Source organism: Cavia porcellus, unplaced genomic scaffold (genome assembly GCF_034190915.1).
Source record: "Cavia porcellus strain 051 isolate PalLab524CR breed Dunkin Hartley unplaced genomic scaffold, mCavPor4.1 scaffold_1, whole genome shotgun sequence".
Lineage (NCBI taxonomy): Eukaryota > Metazoa > Chordata > Mammalia > Rodentia > Caviidae > Cavia > Cavia porcellus.
The window spans coordinates 117154000-117181969 of NW_026947484.1; the positions used below are offsets into that span (position 1 = coordinate 117154000).

At 38.2% G+C, this 27970-nt stretch overlaps 1 long non-coding RNA gene across 7 annotated transcripts in view; it reads left to right on the forward strand.

The window, feature by feature from the left end:
- LOC134477296 (uncharacterized) overlaps positions 1-27970 on the forward strand; it is a 212566-nt gene that overhangs the window by 67891 nt on the left and 116705 nt on the right. For 5 of the 7 annotated variants that reach the window (XR_010049256.1, XR_010049255.1, XR_010049258.1 and 2 more), the window contains exons 6-7: positions 21497-21580; positions 24827-27960. This is a non-coding gene — a long non-coding RNA (uncharacterized LOC134477296). The remainder of the gene's footprint in view (positions 1-21496; positions 21581-24826; positions 27961-27970) is intronic. The other 2 variants (XR_010049259.1, XR_010049257.1) reach the window with 2 other exon arrangements.

Here is a 27970-nt window from a genome sequence, read left to right on the forward strand (position 1 = left end):
CTAGCTCCTTATCTTTCACTAGTTATAACGATGACTCAAATGAATTAAAGACTTAAATGTCAGACTTGAAACTATTATGTAAGACTAGTGAAAAATGTAAAACTTGAAGGAAATAGGGAAAATACTTGAGGACAGATGGCTATAAAAATGTTTGGAGAAGCCTGTAAAAGTGTAAGAAACAAACGCAAGAACAGACAAATGGGACTACATCAAACTAAAACAGTTGTGTAGAGTTAAAGAGATAATCATGCTCTAGAAGAGATAACCTGAAAAATGGGAAAAAATGTTTGCAAAATACACATCTGAAAAGGGATTCATATTCAGAATAATTAAGGAACTCAGAGAACACAGTAACAGAAAACCAAATAACCCAATTAAAAATGAGCAATCAGTTTCTATAGACATTTCCCAGAAGAAGAATTCTCCAAATTCTCTAAATCATTAACCCACATGGAAAACCAAATCAAAACCAAAAGATACCAGTTTATTTCAGTAAGAAGGAGACATATAATTAGGCAAATATTTTCTCCTAATATATGGCTTGACATCTCATTTGAAAATGATGTCTTCTAAAGAGTAACTTATTTTTGGTAGAGTTTAATTTTTTTTTAAATTTTAAGCTGCTTTTTGTGTCAGATGTAATAATTATTTTCTGTCTCACAGAAAAGATTTTCTCTGAAACTGTCTTCTACATATTTCAGTTTTAGCATTTATATTTAGTTCTATGACCCATTTGTAGCTAATCTTTTTTTATTTGGTGCCAAGATTTATTTTTTATTGCATGTGAGTATAGAATAATTTTAACAAAAGTTTTTAAAAAATATTCTTTTTTGATTGAATTTCTTTGTCACCTGTATAAAAATATCACTTGACCATATATGTGTGGGTCCATTTTTGGACGTTTTATTGGTTTCTATATTACTCCTGTATTGCCTTATTGTATCTTAAAATTAAGTTCTGAAATCAAGTTGCATGAAGCTGAAACTTTTTCTCCTTTTCCAGGTTACTTGGCAATTCTAAGTCCCTTGATTTTCTATATAAATTCTAGAAAAACTTGATAATTTTCGTAGAATTTTTATTGAGATTGTATTCACTGTGTAGATCACTCTCAAGTCTTTAGATCCACAAACATGGCATTACTCTCCATTTGCTAAATTTTAAAATTCTTCTCGGCAAAGCTTTATAACTTTCTTATACATATTTGTTAAATTTTTGTCCCAAGTATTTCATATTTTAAAGCTCTTGTGAGCAATCAAGTATCATTTTAAATTTCACTTCCTACTTCTTTGCAGCTAGCATATGGAAATAGAATAGGTTTTTGTATGTTAATCTGGTATCCTTGTATTTATTGAACTTAACCAATTATATTTGCTAGAATTTTCTATACATGTAATCATATTATTTGCGGAAATAGAGTTTTGAATGGCCAGGGTATAATTCAGTGTTAGAGTATGAACCTACCGTGTGTTAGGGCCCTGGATTAAATCCTCAGCACTAAAAATGAAAAAAAAAAATACAATTTTACTTTCTGTTTTAACATTTTCTTAGTTTGCCTTGTTTTAATGATTATCTTAGATCTTCATACAATATAAGTAAATCATACTAACATGAACATAAGCATTGAGAATGGGTATACTTCTCTTTCTCTTGATTTTAGGGAGAAAAAAATCAAGTCATTTACCATCAAGCACAGAGGTGCTCCTTTTCAGGTGGCACAAGCATCCTACTACTGGTAGGCTGCTCAAAATTTCTATTATAAATGGATATAGGGGTCTGTCAATGCTTTTCTGGCACCCACTGAAATGATAATGCTGATTTTCTTTTTCTGTTGCTTACTATGATGAAATTTAAAAAGTAGTTAGGTAGCTTTTTTCCTTTTTTTTGCCAGTCTAAAATGTGTGTCAATCAGCTTTTAACTTGCTCTCAAAACTCCCAATGAGATGTGAACTATACTACTCCTGTTCCTGTCCATTGTATATAATGAATCTTTCTACTGCTCTTCTATTAGTTTTTTCTTTGTCATTAGTTTCCAGTAACTTGATACATGTTGCTGTGATTTTCCTTTTTTTTTTTTGAATTTTGTTGAACTTGGATCTGTGAGCATATGATTTTTAGCAAATCTTGAAAATTTTCCACATTTTTTCTGTGTAGGCTGGAATTAATTATACTGTCTCCTGAGTTTTACTGAATCTGCAGTTTTTGTCTGTGTTTTACACTCTGCCTTTTTCACACTGGCCATGTCTGTGTCCTGGGTGCTCTAGACCTCCACAGAGCAATCAAATCTCTCCTTTCTGTAATCTGTAACATGGCTTTTTACTCTTTCCTTGGTAGTATTTCTGTATCTATACCCTTTCCATATGCATATTCATGGATTACCTGAAATCTTTTGCTACCCCCATGCTCAAGAAAGACTCAAATGTCACCATCTCAGAAATCTCTCTGCCTACCCTATTCAATATGAAGCTTTCCCAGACAAATGCTTCCTAAATACTGATAGCTCCACAAATGGTCTTTTGTGTGTATTCTTTTCTTTTCTGTTTCTTTTCCTGGAATGTAATCTCTTCATGGACAGGGACCTTTGATGATTTTATAATCCTCAGCACCTAGCATAATCCTTACTACATAGTAAACTTACATGATGATTGAATAAATGACTTATGAATTTAACAATCAGAATGTGTTATGATTAGAGTTCCCTTAATTTCTCTATGTGAATATCCCTGGGTTCCTTAGAGCTTATCATTTTACTGTATTTTATCATTTTATCATGATTTGAAACTTATGTTTATTCTGACTTTCTTTCTCCATACAGAAATTATTCAGATGCTTTAAGGCCTAACTGAATTTTCACATTCCAAGATATCTTTTCATGGGGGTATATTCTTTACCTTTCTTTTTTCCCTTCCTATGAATTTCAACTAGATAGGTAGCCTAAATAGCAGATTTATGGTTTATTTCATATTTTTATGCCCTTTCAATGTCTTGTGGTTTGTTTACGTTTCCCTAACAGAATTATAAAGACAAGAATCCTCTTTACATCTACCAAGAAGAGTTGATCTACACTAGACTCTGAAGAAAAATTATATGATAGTCTATATCCAAATACACAAAGGTTATGGGTTATTTTTATGTATTTACTCACTTAGAAAGCTGCTTTAATAGCACTCATTCATTCATTTATTCCATAAATATTCATGAGGTTCCCTCTATGTGCTGAGCACTACTTTAGGTACTCCTTAGCACTCAAAGTAAGTAGTTAAGAAAAAAATTTTAACAACAAAAATCCCTGACCTTTTTGAGCCTACGTGTTTTGAGTGTTGAGGGGAAAAAAGATTCAATAAATAAAATACATTATGTGCTAGGGCATCATGGATGAATTGAGCCCCTCAAATATGTAAGACAAAAAGACCCCACAAGTTAAATCTTATATATAAGGCACACATAATTTTATGAGACATCTGCTTTAGCTTTTGTTCAGATACGGATTCTGTGGTCCTACTTCAAATAGTAAGGCAGAACTATGTGTGGTCGAAAGGAAAGAATATCATTCATTGTATTTGTTTCAGTGTGGTAGAGTTATTAGAAGCAATAAATATGGTTTTCATAGAACTAGATATGAATTGTATGTACTTTATTGTGAGCCAGATATTCATTTAGTGCAACCCTGAAAGCTAAAGAAGATATTGGTCTCCCAAATGGAAGATGTTTATTTGTTTCAATTTGGAAACACATAATGACTATTAGAATAAATTTTCAACAGCCAATCCATCCTCGGTTACACTGTGGTATGTTTATAGAGTATGAAGGAATTTTTTCCCCTCATATCATCCAAACATTTCATTCAGTAAGTTCTGGGTCATGTTTTTGGAAAGAATGCTCCATGTTTTCATTGCTGCATATTAATTGTTCAGAATAGTGAGTTTTGTTTTGATATCTTCATGTGTGCACACACAGGCTTCGATCATATCTTCACTGACTTACTCCTTCCTACCTTCCCTTGATCCCTCCATTTGCTAACCTCTTTCTCTCTTTAATAGTCTCCTTTACACTTTTGATAAAATTTTCAAGAAATTTCATTCTTGACTCTAAATCTGCATTCCATCAGGAGTTAATGTTTAATGTTTGCACCTTGAATTACTTGGGAACCATTTGGTTTGATTATTGCTTTTTTCTATCCCTTCCTCCATTCTCCTGTACATCTTTTACATCCTCAAACTGTACACTTTCCTTTAGCATCCATTTCAAATGGAGTGTATGTATGATTTTTTTTTTTGGTGGCAATATTGTTTCAACCTGTCTTTGAGATCAGCCCATAAAGATCCCAAATGGGCATGCAGGTATAAGTTGGGTCTAGCATCTATGTTTATTGGAATTGTGTGTATATGTGTGTGTGTATTTTTTTTAATTTAATTTAATTTATTTATTTAATTTCTGTCTTTTTGAGACAGGGTTTCACTACGCGGTTCAGGCTGGCCTTGGGCTCACACTGTAGCCCATTCTGGTCTCGAGCTTGCAATGATCCACCTGCCTCAGCCTTCTGAGTTCTGGGATTACGGTAGTGTGCCACCACACCCAGCTTTTTGGAATTGTATATTTTTGATCATTTGGGTTGCTTAAATATGTTTCAGCTTCTCTAATCCTGCACTCCCATCAGTATCCTCTCATTTTCTAGTCTATTTTCAGAAAGTAGCTTTAGGAAGTAGGTTAAACCTTGAGTTTTGACAATATTTTTTATAGTATAGGCAAAGAATAAAAAAAGAGTATTATATGATTAAAATGTATTGGTTGCAGAAATATTAACAATTATAAAAATAAATGCCCATTAATTTAAAAATTCTAAATTGTAAAGTTCTAGTGGGCTTTTTTTGGTACTAGTGGATTTTAAAGAAAAATGTTATACATATTTAAAAATGTATGGTATAAAAATATCCCAGTAACATTTATAAGATTCATATTTTAAAGATGAGATTAATTTCTATTTGTTTTTCATTTTTATAAATGTCAAAGTATAATGTATTATGAAGAATGCAGGGAATAGAATTTTTGAAATTTCCTAAGGCATTCATAATTTATCAGAGCTGTCTATCTTACCCCAAAACAGCTTGGTATTTTGGGAATAAAATTACAAAATAAAGTATATTCAAGATCTAGGTAGAATGTTACCCAGGCTCAGGAAGAAAGAGATTTGACATGGTTCCGTAACATTTTCTTGTCTCATGCTTTTAAACCTGATTGCATGTTGCTTATTATGCTCCAAGTTAAAATGGTTAGTAATTCAATTATAGAATCCTACCTCTGCAAATCAGTTTCCTAGTACCATTGATATCACCAAGTGCTCCATCAAACAAGGTTCAATGACAAAGCATGATAACTATTGTAGAGGAGTGCATTAATAAAGGAAATTGGCTACTTTCGGTATTATTATCTGTCATGGTATATCTCAATTACCTAAAGTGCAATATCTTGAAACAACAGCCATATATCAGCTCATGGTCTCTGAGGTTTTATAAAACCAGGAGGACCTTTGATTCACATCAGATAATAGTCAAGATTTTGCATGGGATTTGACTCTTCTTCTAAGGTGACCCACACATATGCCTATTGGCAGAAGGCCTCCTTTTTTAGCTAGAAGTTTGCAAAAAGTCACAGTTCCTTCCTGCACAGGCCTCTCCATAGAGCTGCTGGAGTGTCTTCATGACATAACAGTTGCTTCCCCTAAAGAGTGATCCAGGAGAGTGAACAGGAGGAAGCTGTGATATCTTTTATGAACTAGCAGAATATCATCATTTCCATCATATTCTACTCATCAGAAACAGCTCCCTAAGTCCAGCTTGCACTTAGAGAAGAATTACAGTCCGCCTTTTTAAGAGAAGTCTGTTGAAGTATTTGTGATGTATTTTAAAATCACGACACAGTAGTATTGGAAAGCAAAAAGAAAATGTCAAAGTGTCAATGTTTAGATCTAGAATGTTCCCCAAAAATGTCATTCAGAGGTGGGGTTTTTGGAAGGTGGTTGAATCACGGGGTGTTGAGGATTAATCCACGATTGACTTCAGGCTAGGAGTGGCAGCCAGCTGAGAGATGGGTCACTGGGGACACAGTGAGGTAGGATTCTCTCCCTCCTTGACTTCTCTCCTCTTTGCTTTATGGCAACATGACATGGACACATTTCCTCTGTCACGCATTTCCACTCTGTTGTTTCTGCCTTGGATCTAGCCAACTATAGACTGAAGATGGGAGCCAAAATAATCTCTCTTTTCAGTTTGGGTGTCAGGTATTTTGTCTCAGGGATGAGAAAGTGACTAAGACAGAAAATAAATGCACCCTCAGTCCCTGTAGAAAACAGTGAAAAGCGGAGCTGAAGGAACATGTGGGGTGTTTCATGCTGAGGAGCTCAGAGGGCTGTGGTCGGGGTTTTTGCTTTTTGAGTATGGCATGTCATGTGGCTGTTGTGTGGACCTCTTTACAGGCTGCCACTTGGCTGTTGCATTCAGACCCTCGGAGAGACATGGGTGAGACTGATAGGAGACTGTATGCAAAAGGCATGGTGTTACTCAGACTCTGTAACACAAGGAACCTAGGCAGTTGGTGATTGTGCCTCTGAGAGGTAGAGCATCTTTGGTACTGTCACTGTTTTCTGCTGCCAGAGGGTAATTTACAGGAACTATAAATAGAAAAAGAGTTCATTGTGTCTTCCTCTTGCCTGCCAATTTCACACTAGTCTCCTTCTAGGGCAGAAACTAACAGGAATGCATTTGGCAATGAAATATTGAAAATTTAGTGCAAAGGAGCAGTGTAAAGGCAGGTTGACCTCATTCTGCGAGACACTTGGCCATCAACTGGAATGACTTGATTTTTTTTCAGACTTCTCTTTTCAAATCATTCTTCTTCATATTGGAAGACAAAGAACATTATACCTGGTCTACTTCCCCCATAAATCACTGATGCCTGGCATAGATTGGATACCCTAGAATTTTTAAATACAGATTTATAATGGATAGACTTTAATGGATGAAAACTTAAACAGTTGAATCCACTAGGAATAAACATCTGTTTCTTACTCTTAATGGTCAATTGGCTATGTGTGAAAAGAGAATGTACAGAGGTTAATGTGGTAGATTAACTAATGGTCAACTTGTAACCACCAGCTGAATGGAATCAGCATGGCACTGTGTATGAAAGGCCCACCCGAGGACTGTTGCAACAGCATGAAAAGAGAATGAGAATAGAAGATGGTGTATGTTATGGTTTGTGTCTAGGTGACTCCTCAAGCCTCATGCACTCATGGAGCAGTTGAATCTAGCATTTGTGACTGGTTCATTGTCTAGTGCTGGGATTGGTGGTGTGAATACTGCACCTGATCAGGGGCGGGGCTGGCATACAATATAAGGGAGGGAAGAAGGCATGTTTTTCCCCCTTTTTGCCCTGTTTGCTCTTGTTGCTTGTGGGCCACCATGAATGGCTGCCCCTCAGCTACACCATCCTGCCTTTGGAGCCATCTGAGGATGACTGAAACCTCCAAAGACTCTATGAAATAAACCTTTCCTTCCTTCGTGTTGGGCGTCAGGTATTTTGTCTCAGCAATGACAAAAAAGTAACCAAAACAGTGTGCTGTTGATTCTCCTGGAGGAGCTTGTCATATTGGCTTTTCTGATATGAAGTTAGCTGTTCTCATTGTTTCATCCATAAGTTTTTCCTAATCTGCTAATCTTTCTGGCCAATGAACCCCTCCTTTTGGAGGAGCACATCACATTTATTTATTTATTTATTTATTTATTTATTTATTTTTATTTAAGAGGAAAAAGAGAAAAACACAAAACAAACCAAAGCGGCGTAAGGGTACACGCAATACAGAACTACAAAACAAAACAAAACAAAACAAAACAAAAAACCATAACAGTAAGAAATTACCTGCTAGTAGATTACACACTATTTTCTTGAAAATAGTTCCTCAAATCACAGTATCAAAGAACACAAGGTGGACATTCAAACAGGGAGACTGCAAACAGCTGTGTTCAATGTTCCAAAAACATTGATAAAGTCAGCTATTTAACACCCCCAAACACACTTGCTGTTACATCCGTTAGAGCTCCTTTTCTTTTTTTTTTTTTCCCTCTCTTTTTTACAACAAAATTTACACATCTTGGATTTTATTACTCCTTAGTGCTTATTACTTTCTTTGGGGGGGGGAAGAATACAGTCAAATATGGCAAAACAAAGCTGTCAGTCAATACCAAGGATAGACGTAGCACATGTTGTAGAACAGAGTACAAGTTTATCAACCATGGTTATCAACGTTGTCCCTTGTTTCCTTAAAAAGAATTGTCTATCTTATTAGATATTATAAAGTTGGACAAAACAGTAGAGAACAAGACCAATAAAACTTAGGCATTGTAAACATTACAGGACTTCCAAAGAAGACAATAGTCAAACCAGAATGGGTATCTTAGTGAATCTTATTGTCTTCAAAGTAGTTGCCTATGTCTTCAAACTTGATACTATCATATAGAATGGAACAGAGTCTAATCAGTCAAAACAAGATCGTGGGAGTACTACAGGACTTCAAAACAAGTTAATAGGAAATCGAAAAGAGTTACTATTTATATATCCTAATTTTTTTGAATTTTTTCTTTAATTAAGACAAACATAAGAAATGACTAAATAATTTTTTTTGAAACAATAAGGGGGAGATTGAGATAAAACAGGACATAACAATATAACAATAGAGGTCACAGCATGACTGTTTCAATAACCTAGTACTTCACCACCTTATAACCTGACTTAATAGTAGTTACCATAGTGTCTTTTTCCTTGAAATATTTGGGTAAAACTTCATATACTCTAGCTTCAAATATTTTCATATCAAGAAGCCCAGAATAAAGCCTTTCTAATTAATGAGTGAAAACTTTATAAGGCTTCAAGGCCACCTAATGGGGAATCATGATTACCACATATTTTTATATATTTGAATCATTACTTACATTAGGGAAACTATTCGGTATTCACACATGCGAGATTGATTTATTTCACTTATGAGTATGGTCTCAAGCTGTGCCCATTTATTGATAAATATCTCAATGTGATCCTTCTTTATAGCTGAATAATACTCCATTGTATAGAAATACCACAACTTTTTTATCCATTCCTCAGTTGATGGGCACTTGGGTTGTTTCCAAGATCTGGCGATTACAAATTGTGCTGCTATAAACATAGGTGCACATATATCACTGTGGTATGATGCTTTCAGTTCTTCTGGGAATATGCCTAGAAGTGGAATAGCTGGAATAAATGGGATTTCCAGTCCCAACTTTTTGAGAAATCTCCAGACAGATCTCCACAAAGGCTGTACCAATCTACACTCCCACCAGCAGTGCAGGAGAGTTCCTTTTTCCCCACAGCCTCTCCAGCATTTGTTGTCGGTTTTCTTGATCCTGGCCATTCTTTCAGGAGTGAGATGGTATCTCAGTGTGGTTTTAATTTGCATTTCTCTAATGACCAATGATGATGAGCATTTTTTCATGTATTTATTTGCCATTTGCATTTCTTCATCTGAGAATTGCATATTCATCTCAGGTGCCCATTTTTGGATTGGATCTTTGAATTTCGGAGGTCTGAGTTTCTTTAATTCTTTGTATGTTTTAGACAAGAGGCCCTTGTCTGAGAGAGAGTTCACTAAAATCTTTTCCCAGTTTGTGGGTTTTCTTTTCACTATGCTGGAGATTTCTTTTGACATGCAGAAACTTTTTAATAAGAAGTGGTCCCAGTTATTGATTCTGGGAAGTATTTCCCGTGCGGTTTGAGTCCTGTTCATGAATTCTTTACCTACTCCTATGTCTCCAAGGTTTCTACCTATTTTGTCTTCCAATAGATTTAGTGTTTCTGTTTTAATATTCAGATCTTTGACCCATTTACATTTTAATTTAGTACATGGTGATAGACATGGGTCTAGCTTTAGTTTTCGGCAAATGGAGAGCCAGTTTTTCCAGCACCATTTATTAAAGAGACTGTCGTTCTTCCAGTGAACCTGCTTGGCTCCTTTATCAAAAATAAGGTGGTTGAGTGTGTTCGTAGTTGTGGTTGTATCTTCTAATCTATTCCACTGATCTTCAGCTCTGTTTTGATTCCAATACCATGTTGATTTTACTACTGTTGCTTTGTAGTATAACTTCAAGTCAGGGATTGTGATGCCTCCTGCTTTGTCTTTGCTGCTTAGAATTGCCTTTGCGATTCTAGGTCTCTTCTGGTTCCAGATGAAATTTAGGAGTGATTTCTCTAGATCTATAAGGTATGTTGATGGTATTTCTATTGGGATTGCATTGAATCTGTATAACAGTTTTGGGAGAATGGCCATTTTCACAATGTTTGTTCTTCCTATCCATGAGCAAGGGATGTCTTTCCATTTTCTGAGATCATCTTCAATTTCCTTTTTCAGTGTATTATAATTTTCACTGTATAAGTCTTTCACTTCTTTCGTAAGAGTAATTCCTAAATATTTCATTTTTTTGCTTGCTAATGTGAATAGTCCAGTTTCTCTTATTTCCCTCTCTGTAATTTTGTTGTTCGTGTATAGGAATGCTATTGATTTCTGAGTATTGATTTTGTATCCAGCCACATTACTGAATTTATTTATTGTATCTAAGAGTATTTCAATGGAGTTTAGGGGGTCTTCTATGTAGAGTATCATGTCATCTGCAAACAATGATAATTTAACTTCTTCTTTTCCTATCTTTACCCCTTTTATTTCTCTTTCTTGCCTAATTGCTCTGGCTAGTACTTCCAGTACTATATTAAATAGGAGTGGTGATAAAGGACATCCTTGTCTTGTACCCGACTTTAAAGTAAAGGCTTTCAATTTTTGGCCATTTAGTATGATGCTGGCTGTTGGTTTGTCATAAATGGCCTTTATTATATTGAGGTAAAGACCATTTATTCCAATTTTCTGTAAAGTTCTTATCATGAATAAGTGTTGGACCTTATCGAAGGCTTTTTCTGCATCTATAGAGATGATCATGTGATTCTTATTTTTGGCTTTATTGATATGGTGGATTACATTTATTGATTTGCGTATGTTGAACCATCCTTGCATTCCTGGGATGAATCCCACCTGGTCATGGTGTATAATCTTCTTGATGATTTGCTGGATCCTATTTGCCAATATTTTATTGAGGATTTTTGCATCTGTGTTCATTAGGGAGATCGGTCTATAGTTCTCTTTTATAGTTGGGTCTTTCTCAGGTTTTGGTACTAGAGTAATATTTGCTTCCAGGAATGACTTAGGAAGGATTGCTTCCCTTTCAATTTCATTGAATAGTTTGAGGAGTGTCGGCATTAGGTCTTCTTTATATTTCTTGTAGAATTCTGCAGTGAATCCATCTGGGCCTGGGCTCTTCTTGGTGGGCAAGGACCCAATTACATTCTCAATTTCATTAGCAGAGATTGGGTTATTCAACAGTTTTATATCCTCTTGATCTAGCTTTGGTACTTCATATGCTTCTAAGAATCTGTCTATTTCTTCTGTGTTATCAAACTTTTGAGAGTAGAGGTTTTCGAAATAGGTGTTGATGATCCTCTGTATTTCTATTGGGTCTGTAGTGATTTCTCCTTTTTCATTTCTTATTGCATGAATTTGAGCTTTTTCTTTCCTTTTTTTAATAAGGTTGGCTAGGGGCTTATCGATTTTATTTATTCTTTCAAAGAACCAACTCTTTGATTCGTTGATTCTTTGGATTGTTTTCTTAGTCTCTATTGCATTGATTTCTGCTCTGATTCTTATAATTTCCTCTCTTCTTTTGGCTTTGGGCTTGACTTGCTCTTCTTTTTCTAGCTGTTTGAGGTGTAGCATCAAGTTATTTACTTGTATTCGTTCTGTTTTCCTGATGTGGGGACTCAGTGCAATAAATTTTCCTCTCAGAACGGCTTTCATTGCATCCCACAGATTCCGGTAAGTTGTATCTGCATTTTCATTTTCTTTTAGGTATTGTTTAATTTCTTCTTTAATTTCTTCTGTGACCCACTGATTACTCAAGAGTGTGTTATTTAGTTTCCATGTGTTTGCGGAATTTTTGCAGTATCCTTTGTCATTAATTTCTAATTTCAGAGCGCTATGATCCGATAATATGCAAGGGATGATTTCAACTCTTTTGCATTTGCTTAAATATGTTCTGTGAGCTAATATATGGTCTATTTTAGAAAATGATCCATGTACTGCTGAGAAGAATGTGTATTCTGATGTTGTTGGGTGGAACATTCTGTATATGTCTATCAAACCCATTTGTTCACAGGTGTGATTCAGTTCTGTTATTTCTTTGCTCATTTTCTGTCTGGTTGATCTGTCCCTTGGTGTCAGTGGTGTATTAAGGTCTCCTGTTACAATTGTGTTACTGATAATTTGAGTTTTCATTTCTGTTAATAATTGTTTTATATAACTGGGAGCACATCACATTTAAAATGTCCCAAACTAAGCTCCTGTTATTGCCATTTCCAGGTTTTGCTCCTTCTTCCATTTGAGTTGGTTAGAACATTGTTCTCCTGGTTTTTCAGGTCAAAAAATTTCAGAGCTATTCTTCTGACTCTCTCTTTCTCCTCTCTCTGTCTTTCTCTTGTTTTTTTTTTTTTTTTTTTTTTTTGTTCTGTCTTTTTTGAGACAAGATCTCACTGTCCAGTTCAGCCTGGCCTTGAACTCACGTTGTCATCCAGGCTGGCCTCAAACTCACAGTGATCTTCCTGCCTCAGCCTCCCTAGTGCAGAGATTACAGGCATATGCCACCATGCCCTGTGAAAGCTATTCTTTTCTTTTGAAAAATCTCATTCTTCTGAATTAATCTGTTAGCAAATCATGTTGGCTCTACTATTTAAATTCATCCAGAATTTGGCCAATTTCACACTAGTCTCCTTCTAGGGCAGAAACTAACAGGAATGCATTTGGCAATGAAATATTGAAAATTTAGTATCACCAACCTCCACCCTGGCCACCCATGTCCATATAACTATCATCTCTTACCTTGATTAATGCAATAATCTTTTGCATGTGTTTTTTTTTTTTAATTTAAAGATAAGCTTTCACTATGTAGCCCAGGCTGGCCTTAAATTCACGATCTCTTTGTTTAAAACTCCTGAGTTCCCAGAGTATCGGCATGCACCACTGGGTCCAGCTTTCCTTCCGCTTATTTTTTTTTTTCTCCTAACTCTCCTTTATTTCAATCAGTCCCCAAAATAGCAGCTCAGGAATCCTCTATGAATGTAGCAGTGCATGTTTTCTGCTCAAAGCCCTCTGTTGCTTCCCACCTCACCCATAGTAAAATCTTGTCTTCATAAGTACCACAAGTCCTGTGTGGTGATCTACTCTCCCTAGTTCTCTGGCCTTTATCACTCACTCCTCTTCCTTGTGCTCAGTCTGTAACAGTATCTTTTATAAAGAAGTCAGACAAATGCTTAATCTTTGTGCTTGCTATTTTTCTCTTCTTAGGAGACCCCTCTTGCCCCCTTATTTGTGGATTGCTTCTTTGATTACTTTATTTATTGACTGATGAACTAATAGAGATTAGTAGTATAATTATCTATTATATATAATATTTATTTAAATATATATATAATCTTTTCCCTTGTTTCTACTGTCCCCTTCTTGCTTTCAAGTGTCACCTCCTCCATCAGTATCTCCCTGATCACTGATATTAAAGCTGCCACTTCACCTTCTTGTCTACTATGTTTTATTGGTATTTGCCATTGTGTTTCTATTCAGATTACTACTCATGATGTGAGACACTCAGGAACATTTTTCTTATGTCTTATGTTGGTTGTCTTTTCCTCTTTAACACCCTATAAGCAATATGAGGACTTGAGTTTTTATCTATTTAGTTCAAGTTCCTGGAGGGATATTTTATACACAGAAGTCTTTTGTAGGTATACATTAAGTGAATGAAATATATACATGTGCACCAAAACGAGTCTCCTAAATGTAATGCAATATTTAGACCAAATGATTGCTATATAAATCCCTTTCATTTCTAAATATGTGAGGATAAGGCTCAAACTGGAGCTACTCATGAACCAGTGTTATAGATTGTATATGTGGCAATACTTGGTAATAAACTGTCCCTGAATAATCAAAACAGATGCCAGCCATAAATAACTATCCTGGCCTTAATGATCACGTAGATAGACCAGATATCAACTCTGTTTCTATCTATGAGTATTTGTATTCTAAAAGGATTTTTTTAAAGATTGAAAGGCAAAAATTATCATTTTCTAGTAGAAAGCTCAGCATTCAAGTGTGCCAGTAGTAGGAAATATTTGACGAATCATTCGCCTCTAGAAAGTACATCTATTCTGTACTTTGATAAGTTTAACTCTGAATTTTATGCAAATGTCAGAGATCTAAACATATGGGGAATAAATCTTACATGATATTTTTTCCTGCTTTAGTTTATGTTCTGTTCATCAACTGAATGGAAGACTAAAGCAGTTTTTCATTTTTGAACCCTTAGGAATGTATTTTAGAAGGTTGATTCTGAGAAAGAAGCCCCTGAAGAGTTTTCAGTAGCAAAACAATTAGCCAGCAAGGCTGTCTGTGTCTGTGTCAGCATTTGATAGTAGTATAATACATTCTGCCTTACCCTGCTGTGGGCATTGTTATATTAGAGAAAAAAGACATGGAGAGGGAGATCACAAAAGATAGTGACCAGACATTCAGTTTCCTGCAAAGAATAAGCAGAGCTGTTTATTCAGTAAACATCTATTGAATGCTTACCATATGCCAGATACTGTAATAAGCATTTGTGATAACCCAAACCTCATTTTCCTCAAGTGGGTTGTGTAATTCAGTAATTCAACAGCTAAACATGTACTGAGTGCTGGATGTGTGCTGGATTCCATGTTAGTTTTTATGTACAGGTAATAATAAACGGTTTTGACCCTTGTGATTGGCAACTCTTTCTTCCTAAAAAGAGGGAAGCATGCTCTAAGTATTTAAGAAGAGTTCAGAGAGAAGATAGAAAAAAATAATGTCTGATCGCCTTTCAGGAATCTGGTAAGATAAAAAGTTCTCAGAAAGTAGGGTGTCCACAATGACTCCTAGCAAGTGAATAGGTATTTGTTAGGGTGGGATGTTGGAGACGGTAGAAAAAAGAATCCAGTAAGGGCAAAGGCACAGACTTATGAAACCACAAGGAAAAGTCAGAGATTTGTAACAATTTTAAGGTCAGGACAACTGCTAAGCTGGATAATTTAGAGTCTTCTATGTGACTTTAAGAAATTTGCTCTTTTTTTCCTGGTAAACTGTAGAAACCCTTTGAAGAATTTTAAGAAGGAGAGTTACATGATCTTGCTTGGCTTTTAAAGATCACTGTCACTTTGGTGGCACTTGGAGAATGAATTAGAGGAAGTGAGATTAGAGTGTGAGAGACAGTGAGGTGGCTACTTCCAAGTTTAGATAAAAGGTGATGGAGGCTGAACTCCAGCAATCAAAGGGGAAAGGAGAGAAGAGCGTGAGAATGACCAGTGGTGAGGATGTGCAGGGGACCAGGTGTAGCCATTGGTTCTGAGAGGCAGAAGGAGGTAAGGGGAAGGGAGGAGTGAATAAAGAGGCCCTTTGGCTTTCTGGCTTGAGTAATGCAGCAGGTGATGGTGTCTTCTTCAGAGACGAGGAAGTGCAGATTTGTATTCTCGGAAGTGAGTTTGGTTTGGGGGCGCACTGTGGTCCTGCTCTATGGGTCTGTATGTGGCACTTACCAGTATGAGAGATGGATCATTCACCTCACAGTAGTAAGCTCATTCACAAGATGTTTGCAGGTGAAGAAAAGTATGAGAATCACTAGGTTATTAGGGGGAGCTTAAGAAGAATGTGTCCATATATTTTTCATATCCTCTAAACCAGGAATGGGCTTGTCTTCTGAAGTAGAGGTATTTTTTCTATTTCAGTTAATATGCTTGTATCAAGATAAAAACAAGTTAGCTCAAGAAATATCAATGATATAAAATGACTTAAGATGCTTCTAACCAGATGATTCCATAGTTAAAAGAAGGAAGGGCTTTCCTTAGCTGAGATAGCTATCTCCATGTGACTTGACATTTCTGGATAGGATCTGGCCAGGTCTTGATGGACCTTGTTTTCTCACTCTACTAACTGGCATTTAAAATTGCAGCATTAGGACTTTATTCTTCGAGCTTCAGGCTTTGACTACAAGTAAGACATGTTATGTACGTGCACCATTTGCCACAAGGATATAAACATTGTGTATTACAAACATGTATTACTAAAAAATAAATTAAAACTAAAAGAATCTGTATCTCATTGCTAAACAGTGTGACAATATTTTACCATTATATATATTTCAAGAATAACATAATTTCCATGACTTGCCTGCAAAAGAATCAGTCGTTTCCATATCTGTTGTTCCATAATACTCAATTAGTACTGCTGCTATGGCTCTAACCATGTTAATAATGGTCTTTCCATATTTTTCTTTATCAACTTGTGTCTCTAAGCACAGAGAACTCTTATTCACCACGGCAACCAGCATCAAACATTGTCAATATTCTGTTAATTTTTTTGAGTAAGTGAATAATCAGAAAATGCTACCTGAATTGGTCTTTTAAGTTTCAAAGCATTTAGTTTTGTAACTCTAACATGTGTAATACTCTTGGGAAATATTATAGTTTACATCTAGATGTTCGCTTAAAGCCTCATGTATTAATAGGTGAGGCTTAGGGAGGTGACTGGATCACTAGAGCATGATTAGCCCACTGACTGACTAGTTTAGAGCTAAATGTGATAAAACTGAAGCCTCATCTGAGGCAGTGGGCCATGGGCTGGAAGAGTTTATCTCCCTCTCTTCTCCTTTAATCTCTCTCTCTCTCTCTCTCTCTCTCTCTCTCTCTCTCTCTCTGTCTCTCTCTCTCTCTCTCTCACTGCCATCCATAACTGTTTCTTCAATGTCATGAACTTCTTCCATGCTGCTTTGCCTTGAAGCCAGCTGACTAGGACTGAAACCTTTACAAACTGTAAGTTTGTAAATGTGTGAAAATAAACATTTTCTCCCTAGAGCTATGGGTGTCAAATTTTGTGTCTCACCCACAAGAAAGTAAGTAACTGAGTTTATTATCCATGATTAATATAGGAGGAATGTGAGCTGAAGAGGGAAATGCTCGAGTGACTTTATCCAGGCTGTAAGAGGTGGGACTGGAATCTGAGTCTTTTCAGACAGTCCCTTCTCTCTTTCTTCTTTTCTCTGTGTCTTGTGGAGCCTCCAAAAGACAGGCATCTCAAAGGGGAAGAGATTGAAAGCACCAAGCTCTTCTGAGAGGTGTGGAGTAAATGAGATTTTGTCCCTGAACATGGAAGCTGGGAATAGAGGTGAAAAACTACATCCACTGCCAATTTTGTCTAGAGTAGCCTTGAAAGCTAACATTTTATAAAGACACCACTGAGCTCAGATTTCCACAGAGGGCAGGTCAGTAGTAATCCTGGCATTATGCGCTCTCAGGCTTGTGACCACAGCATAAATGCCAGTGAAAGAAACCCTACAGTCTGCTTGTGCTCTCCTTTTGAAAATGCAGGTGTGGTTTTAGAGCTAGGGATACAAGGAATCTGAGTTACAAGGGCAGATGTTAAATATTCATCCTGAGAAGGGATCATTGAGATTTATAATGGTATTGGCTGCACTTCCATTTTATTTCCTTGCTTTGCAAAAAAGGCTTCAGTGGCTGTGAACTACTTCAAATTTTAAAAATTCCGTGTTAAAGGGAACCAGATATTATCTGTAGTGGCAGAATCCTGTAAACTTTTTATATAAGAGCATTCTTAGAAAGGTAAGTGCTGTGACAGTTAAATGAGTTCTGTTTTTTTTTTTTTTTTGACAATTAAATGAGTTAAATGAGGCTATGTCCTCTATGATTTGGGGGACCCTATTTCCTTCCCTTAGGTTCTGAGGGATCAAAATGGGATTTAAGAAAAGCAAGGAGAAAAGAATGTTGTGGGACGAGACTTCTGGTATCTGTTAAGTACATAAAATTTAGCTCCCAATTCCCACTCCTAAGTAATGGCACTCCATTGGTTGAGTTCTTTTGGATTACCTCTCTCGTGGCTCTTGGATATGCTGGTGTATACTGTATCCTGCAGTGAGGACTTAAAGATAGCAGGAAGTAAATAAATGCTGATGCCTTCTTCTCTTACCTCATCTAAGAACTGGTGTACACCATATTGCTTGCTGGTGTTTTCATGTACATGGCAGTTTCTGGCTGGGACTTTGGTTTCTCTGTTGATATATGCAACAATTATCAACCCCTCACATCCAACTGTTTCTAAGTTACATCTCCTACAGCAGATACTTTCTTTCAAAGGTCTTTGGAGAGCAATGTCTGTGTGCCTAGTCATTGCCTTATTAAACAAGGACCCAATGATGCTGTCTCATTTCTTATTCTCACCACCCTTACTTTATCGCCCTGATGACTGTCCCAATGATACACTTGCCCTCAGTTCTCCTTTTCATGGATTCCCTTTCATCACTGATCAACAGTAAACAACAGTGAAACCTAGGCATTTGGCCAAGTGACCTTTCCACTTGTCTTATATTTTGGTCTGGTTCCATTCTATGATGACAGAATGGAAAATCCTTGAAGGCAGGTGTGGTACTTATCCATAATTTATATGAGAAACTAGTCATCTTTTGGATGTTTATTACATTTTATATACAAAGAACTACAAAACTTTGATGGGATGACTCCAGAAATACTTTATTCTCTCTTTCTATTTCATTATTACTTTTCTTTTTTAGTGGCTGGTGAAAATAGAAAAAGGGAGGGTAGCCATTTAGATGGGGAAAGACATTTCTCTAAATGTCAATACTTATGAAACGCCATTTTGAACCTTTATAAATGATTATCTTCCTAGTACTGATGAGGCGGTTTCACATTGCTGCTCAATTTATTTACTCAGGAGACCAATTTATTTCACTACCTCTGTACTAACTGTTTGCATTGACATCTAGGTCTGCTTTGAGCAAGCAACTGTGACAAGTTGTATATTGAACTGTAAACAGGTATTGTCTGAATCTAAACAATGGCTTTATCTAATTAGGAGACCCTGAGCATCATCTTAGCCCCATGTGGCTATTCTAACCCAGTGTAGCATCTCCTGCAGATTTCCCATGTCTTAAAATCTTGTTCACAGTAAAGCCCTTCATCACACAGTGAGGAATGATCCGTATATTGTCCTATAACTGACCATATTAGTGTTTTCTGTAAAAGAGAGGCTGACTACAATAAACTGAGCAAGGGTGGCCCAATTTAGAGTGGTGGAATAGAAAAGGAAAGCATGAATGAGATACGAAAAGAAAAGGAGGATGAATAAAGATGTTGCCTAGGCAGTAAAGGCCCCTTGTATAAGTCAAAACATTTTCCTATGCAGAGGGAACTCAGCGCAATAATGGTATTAGGAGTTTTCAGCTAGAAGTACAGGTACGGTTATGGAAAGCATTATAGATGGGCAGAGGGGGAAAGAGTTCATTTTCTGAACTCAGATTGAAACAGAACAAGTAGGAAGCATTTGGGAACCCTCATTCTCCCAGCCATTGCTTTGTGTCTGAAGATGCTAATTGAGCACAACAATCAATGTGTTTTGTTTTCAGCTGTCAGTACTTTTCTGAAAGGCTTTGGCCCAACGCTGGAGGGAGGAACTCTTAACGAAGCTTCACTTTTCAGTAGTTATTATTATTATATTTTCCTCTTGGAAGAAAGGAATTAATTGCAATTTTGAAAAACTAATGTCACCACAGTGAAGTTTTCAAACATGAGGCCAAACATAGATCTCTTTAAATGGAAAAAAATGGCCCAAGGATGCTTCCCTGGCATACACAGAAAAAAACAAAACTGCAGAAAAAAAGAGCAGGATGCTGTTATTTTTTTTTCAGTCACTATATAAACACTGTTTATTTTATCACAAAGCCATATTTTCACATTCTTTTTGTCTCTCCTTAGGCGTTACGAGTTGCTTTCTTGGTTGCTTCCTTAATGATTTGTGTAATTGGTTTCACTCACTGAGGCCCAATTGGTGGGTTCATTGCGAGTGCCTCATGAAATATGAATCTATTTAAAAATTAATAGTAAATCAATATTAATTCAATAAAATATTTTAATCTGAGGTATGAATATTTTATACCTTCACACAGACATGCAGATTTCAAAAGCCGTTTTCATGTTTCTGACAGGCTGTCCAGTTTTGCCACGACCACATAGAAATTATTCTTCCTCGCACCTTGCAGGCTCTAGGCTCTCTCAGCTAGAGCCTCTGGGTCAGTGGTTATGTTTATTCAGACTGCTGGAGGAATGCAAATGAGATGCCTGCTGCAGAGGAACACAGGGAAGTTTACCTTGTTTAATGGAGTTTATAGTTTCTCCCGTCTCAGCTTGGAATACACTTAAAGGGAGTCTCGCACGATCTTATGGGTTAATCCTTGTTCATACCGAGCTTGACTCATATCAAACCTGGCATACTGAGGCTCTTGAGGCTTCCCTGACAAGGGGCTCTAAAGAGATAGACTGCCACCATCTCCTCAAAATGAGCCAGTTGCACCTGGCTGATAAAACCAGAGATTTACTGGAGCAGACAGGCCTCAGTTTAAACAGGCTTCTCTCTCTATTGAAACCCTTCTGTCACTTGAATCAGTCATCTCCCTGTCAGGCATCATCAGCTGAAACAATGGAGTGGCAACTGACTTTAGCTGAAAGAGGCCTCATGTCAGATAACAGGTAGAAATGTGTTACCCTGATCAACAGGGCTGGGTCCACTTGTGTGGTTCTCTACCTGAATTCTGATGGAAGGGAAAGGGACTGCTAGCTCAGATGCAACATAAAGCTTTAACAACTTTAGAGCCTAGTTATTGATAATGAATTAGAAGGCAAAAATGATTTCAGTATTTATCCAATATAATAAGTACTAGGTAAGGGCTAAAGCAGTAATTTTTCTGGACTTTCCACATTCATTTATCTTTTATATGTCTGTTGTACCCAATACCTAAGCTCCTCTGGTGGACAGAAATATCCTCCCAAGGAAGAAAATGTAAGCTGGATGCATTAAAAATTCATTGGTTATGGTTTCATCTTAAGGGAGCAATGCTAAATGAAGCGACTGAATTACTGAATGTTTTTTTGTGCATGGCCCACACCCTGGAGAACAAGTCTACATAGGTTGGAGCAGCCCCAAACTAGGAAGCAGATATTATGAGTATAGTAGGCGATTCAAATAAGATACCTAACAGATAAAACCAAGTCCTTCACATCTCTGAGCATCCCTGGAGCCCTGCATTCAGCCTTGTATGTGGTAAGCCCTTAGTATATATTTAGCTGAAGGATCAAATATGTATATGTTCCTTTTTAACATTAATTTGCCTTTGTAGTGTTCTCTGGACATAAAGTAGGTGTATTTTAAACTTGCCTTAGAAATATATATATATATATATATATATATGCTTTTCAGAAATTTATTGTTTTATTTTCCTTTTAGAAAAGAAGGTTGCAGCTCAGTAAAAATGGAGCACAGTCGTATATGGAAGCTAAGGGAACGTCTTGGCATCAATCAGTTCCTACAGTAAGGCCCTCTCCTGCATGCGTGGGAGCTGTTCTGGTAGTAAATGTTCCTTTGGAGGTGTCCCCTGACACCTGTATTACTCTCTCTTCCATTTCTCCTTATTTGATAAGTTGGTTTATTTCTGAGTGTACCTGAATGGGTTACCTGGTTCTCTTACATAAACTATTGAGTAGGAGGTTTGGATCAGTACACAGAAGGGCCCCAGATCAGCTGCAAAATCAAGAGGTGTCCTTGATAGGCTGACCAACTGTCCCACTTTGCCCAAGACTTGTCCTGCTTTTAGCACTAAGAAAGCTTTTATTCTGAGGCAAAGAGAGACAGCTGATCACCTTAATCTTGAAACTTCAGATGTCAGGTTTTTTACTCTGATGTTGTGGTTTTTAGGTAATTGCTGAATTTCTAAAAGTTATATCAGTTGGAAGAGTCAGGAAAATTCATGGCTTTTATAACTTTGCAAATACTGTTTAAAAAAATAGTCATACAATTTAAAAATCACTCATCTGACGTTCTCTCTCTCTGTCTCTCAGTGTGTGTATATTTATTTTTTACACATTTATAGTATGTAAATTAATGGTACTCAGTGTGATATTTCCATTTACGCATACAGCATGCATTGATCATAACCAGTCACCCTTCTCTCATTCTTGCCCCCTTACCCAACCCAAGACCCTTCCCAGGCCCTAGTAATCACTATTCTGCTTGCAGTTTGCCTTTTTTGTTTGTTTAAGTTTCTGCATATGGTACTTATCTTTTTTTTCTGTGTCTGGTTTATTTTGCTTAACATTATATTCTCCAGTCCTATTTATTTTGGTGCAAACAATGATATTTTGATTTCACTTACAGTTGAATCACACATTGCTGCATATATATACCATATTTTCTTTATTCATCTAATGGGTATCTAGATGATTTCACATTTTAGCTGTTATAGTATCACAATAAACATAGGCATTTAGATGCTGGTTTCATTTCCTTTGGATATACAACCAGGAGGTGGATATCTGCATCACACCTTCCAAGCTATTCTCCATAGTGGCCTCTAAGATTCACAAACCACATCTGGAATCAGTTTGCAAGAAGTATCTGTCTCCTTCAGGAACTGTAGCTTGACAAGCAGCATGGAGTTGTTATTCTCTTTTGTGAGAGGACAGGACAGTTCTGTGGTGGAGCCAGGACTCAACGCCACAGCTCTTGCTTCTAACCACTCAGTTTAGGGTCACTGTGTGGTTCACAGTGATGAAAGTGATCAGTGGTGATATGCTCAGTTTTAGTGGACTTCTTTATTAGTATTTACCTATGTGATCAAGACTCTCATAAAGGCTGTAATCTGGCTTTAATTTTTCCTTATATCTTGTGCTTTTGTGAACTGAGACAATCCTTTGACTTTGGGGGGGGACTCCCTCGCCCAGTGGCAGTGGTATTAATATAGAAGAGCCTTGCGGTTGCAATGCTTTCCTTTTTACCTTTTTCCTTGTCTCCATCTTCTTCTACTTACTGCCCCCTTAGGCCTTTGTTCTGGCTGCCTTTTAGGGAAAGTGGGTGGAGGAAACCTCAGTCATTTACATGGCTATGGGAAAATCAAATCTTGATGATACTTGGGTGTAAAGATGTTTGTATGTAGATAAGACAAAGGGCACATGTGGCTCTACTGAAAATCATATACTGCATTAGTCAACATATCCTTTGCTTAGGCAAAACATATACACACTTTAAAGGAAGAAACTTTTCTTTTGGTTCATAGTTTTAAGTGCCAGCCTCCACTGATTGGCTCAAAAGCAGAAGCATCAAGGTGAAAGGCAGTGGTAGAAGAAAGCTGCCCAGTTTGTAGCAGCCAGAAGTAGAGAAAAGGAAGCTAGGAAGGAAAGGGAAAAGGAGAAAGATATAATCCTCAAGGCCACCCCACTGTGACCCACCCAGACACATTCAAAAATGTGCTTTAATAGTCTCCTAGGCCTTTCTCAAGCTAATTAAGTTGGCAATGAAGATTTACCGCCACATATTTTTATATAGATTTTAATATCCAAACATATAAATTTCTCCTATTAATTGTTGTGTTATCTAATAACAGCCACTCCAGATATTTTAAGAGGAGACGTGTAAAATTCTCAAAGTTACGACACCTTAAAGGATGACACTTTATTTAATACTAAATAGATTGCCAAGAATATAATTTCTTTGGAAGTTGAAAGCAGTATTGCAGACTAGGTAAAGATTGGTACAGATGTTACCTTTGCTATGATGTCAAGCAAGAAAATTAAATTTTATGAGCTAACTTTTCTCAACTAGGAAGTAGGATAACATCTACCTTGTCAAGTTTTTTGCGAGATTTGGCTAGAAATGTTTCATAAAGTCACATCATGATGCTTCTTTAAATGGTAGCTTTTAAACATAATAGAAAATTCAGTTCAACCTACAAAAGTGCTTTCAAATATTAGTACTGCCAACAGTAAAATGAGGTGCCTAGGGGGCAGGTGGGCTCCACATCATTGGAGGCATTAAAAGGCCAGGCTCGGTCATTCTATCTCTGTGATGCAATAGAGAATATTTCTATGTATTATAGAGATTATCATTATGTAGTGGCCCATATTAATGATTAGGAAATTCTCACTGAACATCTTTTAATAAAAATAATGGAATTAAAGAAATACTTTCCAATAGTTTTCATGGCAAATATCTGAAATTGGTGGGCTCAGTACCTAAGCAGAAAAAAACTCTGGATCCCAGTGTGGAGAAATCAAGTTAGTGCTACTCCCTCTCAAATGATGCTGTCCCACTTGCCCAGATTGTATTAGAAGAAACTGTAGAACAGAGTAAGAGATCTTGGTGTCTTTCTTACACTTTGTCTTTATGTCTTCTTGATCCAGCCCTAGGATTCTTGTTGTCTTCAGAGGGTTGGGAAAGGGCTTTCAGAGCATGTGACTGTTTGGCTAACAGCCCAGAAAGAATGTTGTGAAAACTGTAGGGAGTAGTGTGACCGCCCTGCTGCTGTATCCTCGCCTCTCCCTCATATGGGCACATAATGCACCTACATTAACCATAATCCTCTCCTACTCACGTCACGTACACGGACGTTGAGTATGACCCATCAGAGATCACCCCGTAGCCTCTTCCTGTCCCACCGGCCTGCCTTGCCCTATAAAAGCTGCGACCACTTCCTCAATAAACGAGAGTTGATGGGACTTCCTCGACTTGTCTCCATCTCTCTGTCTCTGGCCCTGTCTCTGTTAATCCCTGTTCCTTCTCCAGGAAACTGCCCTGCGGATTCAGATTGACCCGCAGGCCAGGTCAAGTGGCACCCAGCATGGGGCTCCTGGCATGAAGGGCTCAACAAGGGAGCTGTCCTGAGATGCGCGCATAAGAAGGGAACCAAGAGTTTTGTGACCAAAGCTACCTGGGAGCCTGCCGTGCTGCTCGAGTCACGGTAAGTGGATGGCGATCCTTTCCCTTTTTTTCTGGCGTGGGTCAGGCATTAAGTGATCATAAGTGCTTCTGTCAGGTTTAAGTAAAGCTTTAAGACAAGGGGGATAAAGGCTAAAGAAAAAGATTTATTGTGGTACTTTCAGTTTATTCATACTTGGTCCCCTTTAGAGGGCTCTATTGATGCAAAAAGATGTGAAAGAGTAGGAGGTGCATTAAAGGATTACTATCGGGTCTTTGGCCCTGAAAAGGTCCCAGTTACGGCCTTTGCCTACTGGAACCTAATCTCGGAGCTACTTACACAGCGCTGCGGAGACCCTCAAATTGATGAAACAATCACCCAAGGTGAAGCCGCCTTACATGCTTCTGCTTTGCCAACATCGCTCCCTTCAGGAGATGAATCTAAACCTTCTTGCCCCTCTGATGAGTCAAATGATATGTTAAAAAAGCCCTAAGATGGCGGCCCGTTGCCATCCAAGCTCCTACCACCTGAGGCCCACCACAACTCTTTATATCCCAACCTCACTCCTTTACAAGAGGTCAATTGGAAACAATTTGCAGAAGAAGCTAGCCGACATAACTTGGACCCTATCGTAGCCCCTGTTTCCATAAAACTCCCTCACTATGACAAAACACCCATAATTGTCCAGCCCCTCTACCACACTTCTTGACTTAGAGTCAGAGATTCATGACTTACAACAACAGGTCCAATTAGAACAAGAAAAGCAAAGACTCATTCTGCAACTCCAAACTTTACAGACAGGCCAAGTAGACACCACCCCTAAGATGGTGCCAGCTTCTCAAATGGTACTTGCCTCACTTCCGCCACATCTGGGGGGCCCCTCCCCAAAATGGCATTTCTGGTGACGGAGACAAACGTGCCTCCCCAAGATGGTGCCATACAGCTGCAAGGCAGTGCTGCGCCGCCAGCACTACAAGTCATCAGGACCCATATGCCATTCACAGTGGCAGCTTTAAAAGAATTAAAGACAGCAGTCGCCCAATATGGCCCTACAGCTGCTTTCACTCTTGCTGTTTTAGATTCTATGACCCAAGATTGGATCATTCCAAATGAATGGAGGGATTTAACTAAAGCTACTCTCTCTGGGGGCAATTATTTACTCTGGAAGTCTAAATTTATGAAACAATGTAAAAATATTGTTAGAGATAATGCCGCTAGACAAAACCCCTGGACCCTTCCCATGTTAATAGGAACTGGGGATTTTAACTCCAAAGAGGCCCAAATGAGATATGATCCTGGCCTCTTCACACAAGTCACTGTGGTGGCTACTAGGGCTTGGAAGTGTCTCCCTTCCGAAGGTGAACTGACTTCCTCCCTTACCCAAATTAAACAAAAGCTTGTAGACCCACAGGTTAGACCAAACTGCTCTTGGTCCTCCTATGAAGAGGCTATGCATTCCTCTTGTTATATAACAGTTTCCAAATAACAAAATTTATTTCACAGCCATCCTTACCAAAACTACTCCGCCCCAATATGCCTCAGATTGGAACACTATCCCCAAGGACATCAGTGTCTCCCCATATTCTTAGGCAGGATGTAAAGGCAATATAGGGGCACCCACATGTTGGTTCAGAGAGCCACCTGTCCATGTTTCTGATGGGGGAGGCCCCCAAGACAAGATCAGACAAAAATAGGTTCACCAACGACTAGAAGAGATAATAAATAGCTTATTCCCAAAGATCAATTACCACCCATTGGCACTCCCCAAACCCTGGGGAGTGGACCTAGATCCACAGACCTATGATATTCTCTTAGCCCCTCAAAAGGCGCTTAATGTTACCAACCCTAATCTGGCTAAAGACTGCTGGCTATGCATGGCACTAGGCACCCCCATGCCAATAGCTATCCCCTCCAATTCAACACCTATCTCCCTAGGAGACCCCTCTACCTGTATGCCTGGTCAGTCATTTCCTGTCCAGCCGGTGGGAATGACCAATTTATCTGTCCCATGTATCCAGGGATCCCTTAAAAATGACTCATCTGTCATTGATGTGGGCTCCCTCATGTTCCCCAATTGCTCTCAAACTGCCTATTACACTGATCCCTTATGCCCCCCCTCAGGACAAGTGTTTGTCTGTGGGGCCAATCTGGCTTACCCTTTTCTCCCATCCAGCTGGTCAGGAATATGTATGCTAGCTGCCATTCTGCCCGATATTGATATGATTCCTGGACAGGAGCCTGTACCCATACCAGAGTTTACCTACATCTCTGGCTGCCAAAAACGAGTGGTGGCTCTTGTTCTACTTCTGATAGGAATGGGTGTCACCAGGGTGCTGGCCACCGGTACAGCTGGATTGGGTGTCTCCATAGATAAATACACTGAGACCTCCAACCAGCTGTCAGAACATGTCCAGGCCCTGTCTGCCACCATACAGACAAGATCAGCTAGACTCACTGGCAGAGGTAGTCATCCAAAACAGGTGAGGGCTAGACCTCCTAACTGCAGAACAGGGGGGAATTTGTCTTGGCTTACAGGAAAAATGTTGCTTCTGTGTTAACCAATTCGGCGTCGTTCGTGGAAAACTTCAAGAAATTAAAGAGCGGCTCAAATTGAGAAGACAACAGATGGCCTCTAACCCTTTCTCCTCACTCTGGGGAGGGCTCTTCCCCTACCTAGCACCCCTCCCGGGGCCCCTAGCTGCCTTGTTGCTTCTCCTCTCTGTGCGTCCTTGTATTTTTCAGAGGATTATGACGCTCATTAATAACTGGATAGACGCATTTATGGCAAAGCCCGTTCAGGTACACTACCACCAGCTGGAGATGGCAGATCAACAAACCTACCAGGAAAGAATTCCCACGAGTGGACCATATGACAACATGGCCTAACTGCCCTGGGGCAATGGACAGGCAGCCAGAGATGGGCAACTAGGACATGCATGTTAACTCTATTGGCCACTGAGACAGGCACAGGACCAACTGCTGTCCCGCAAGCCCATGACAGGTAAGGCCTG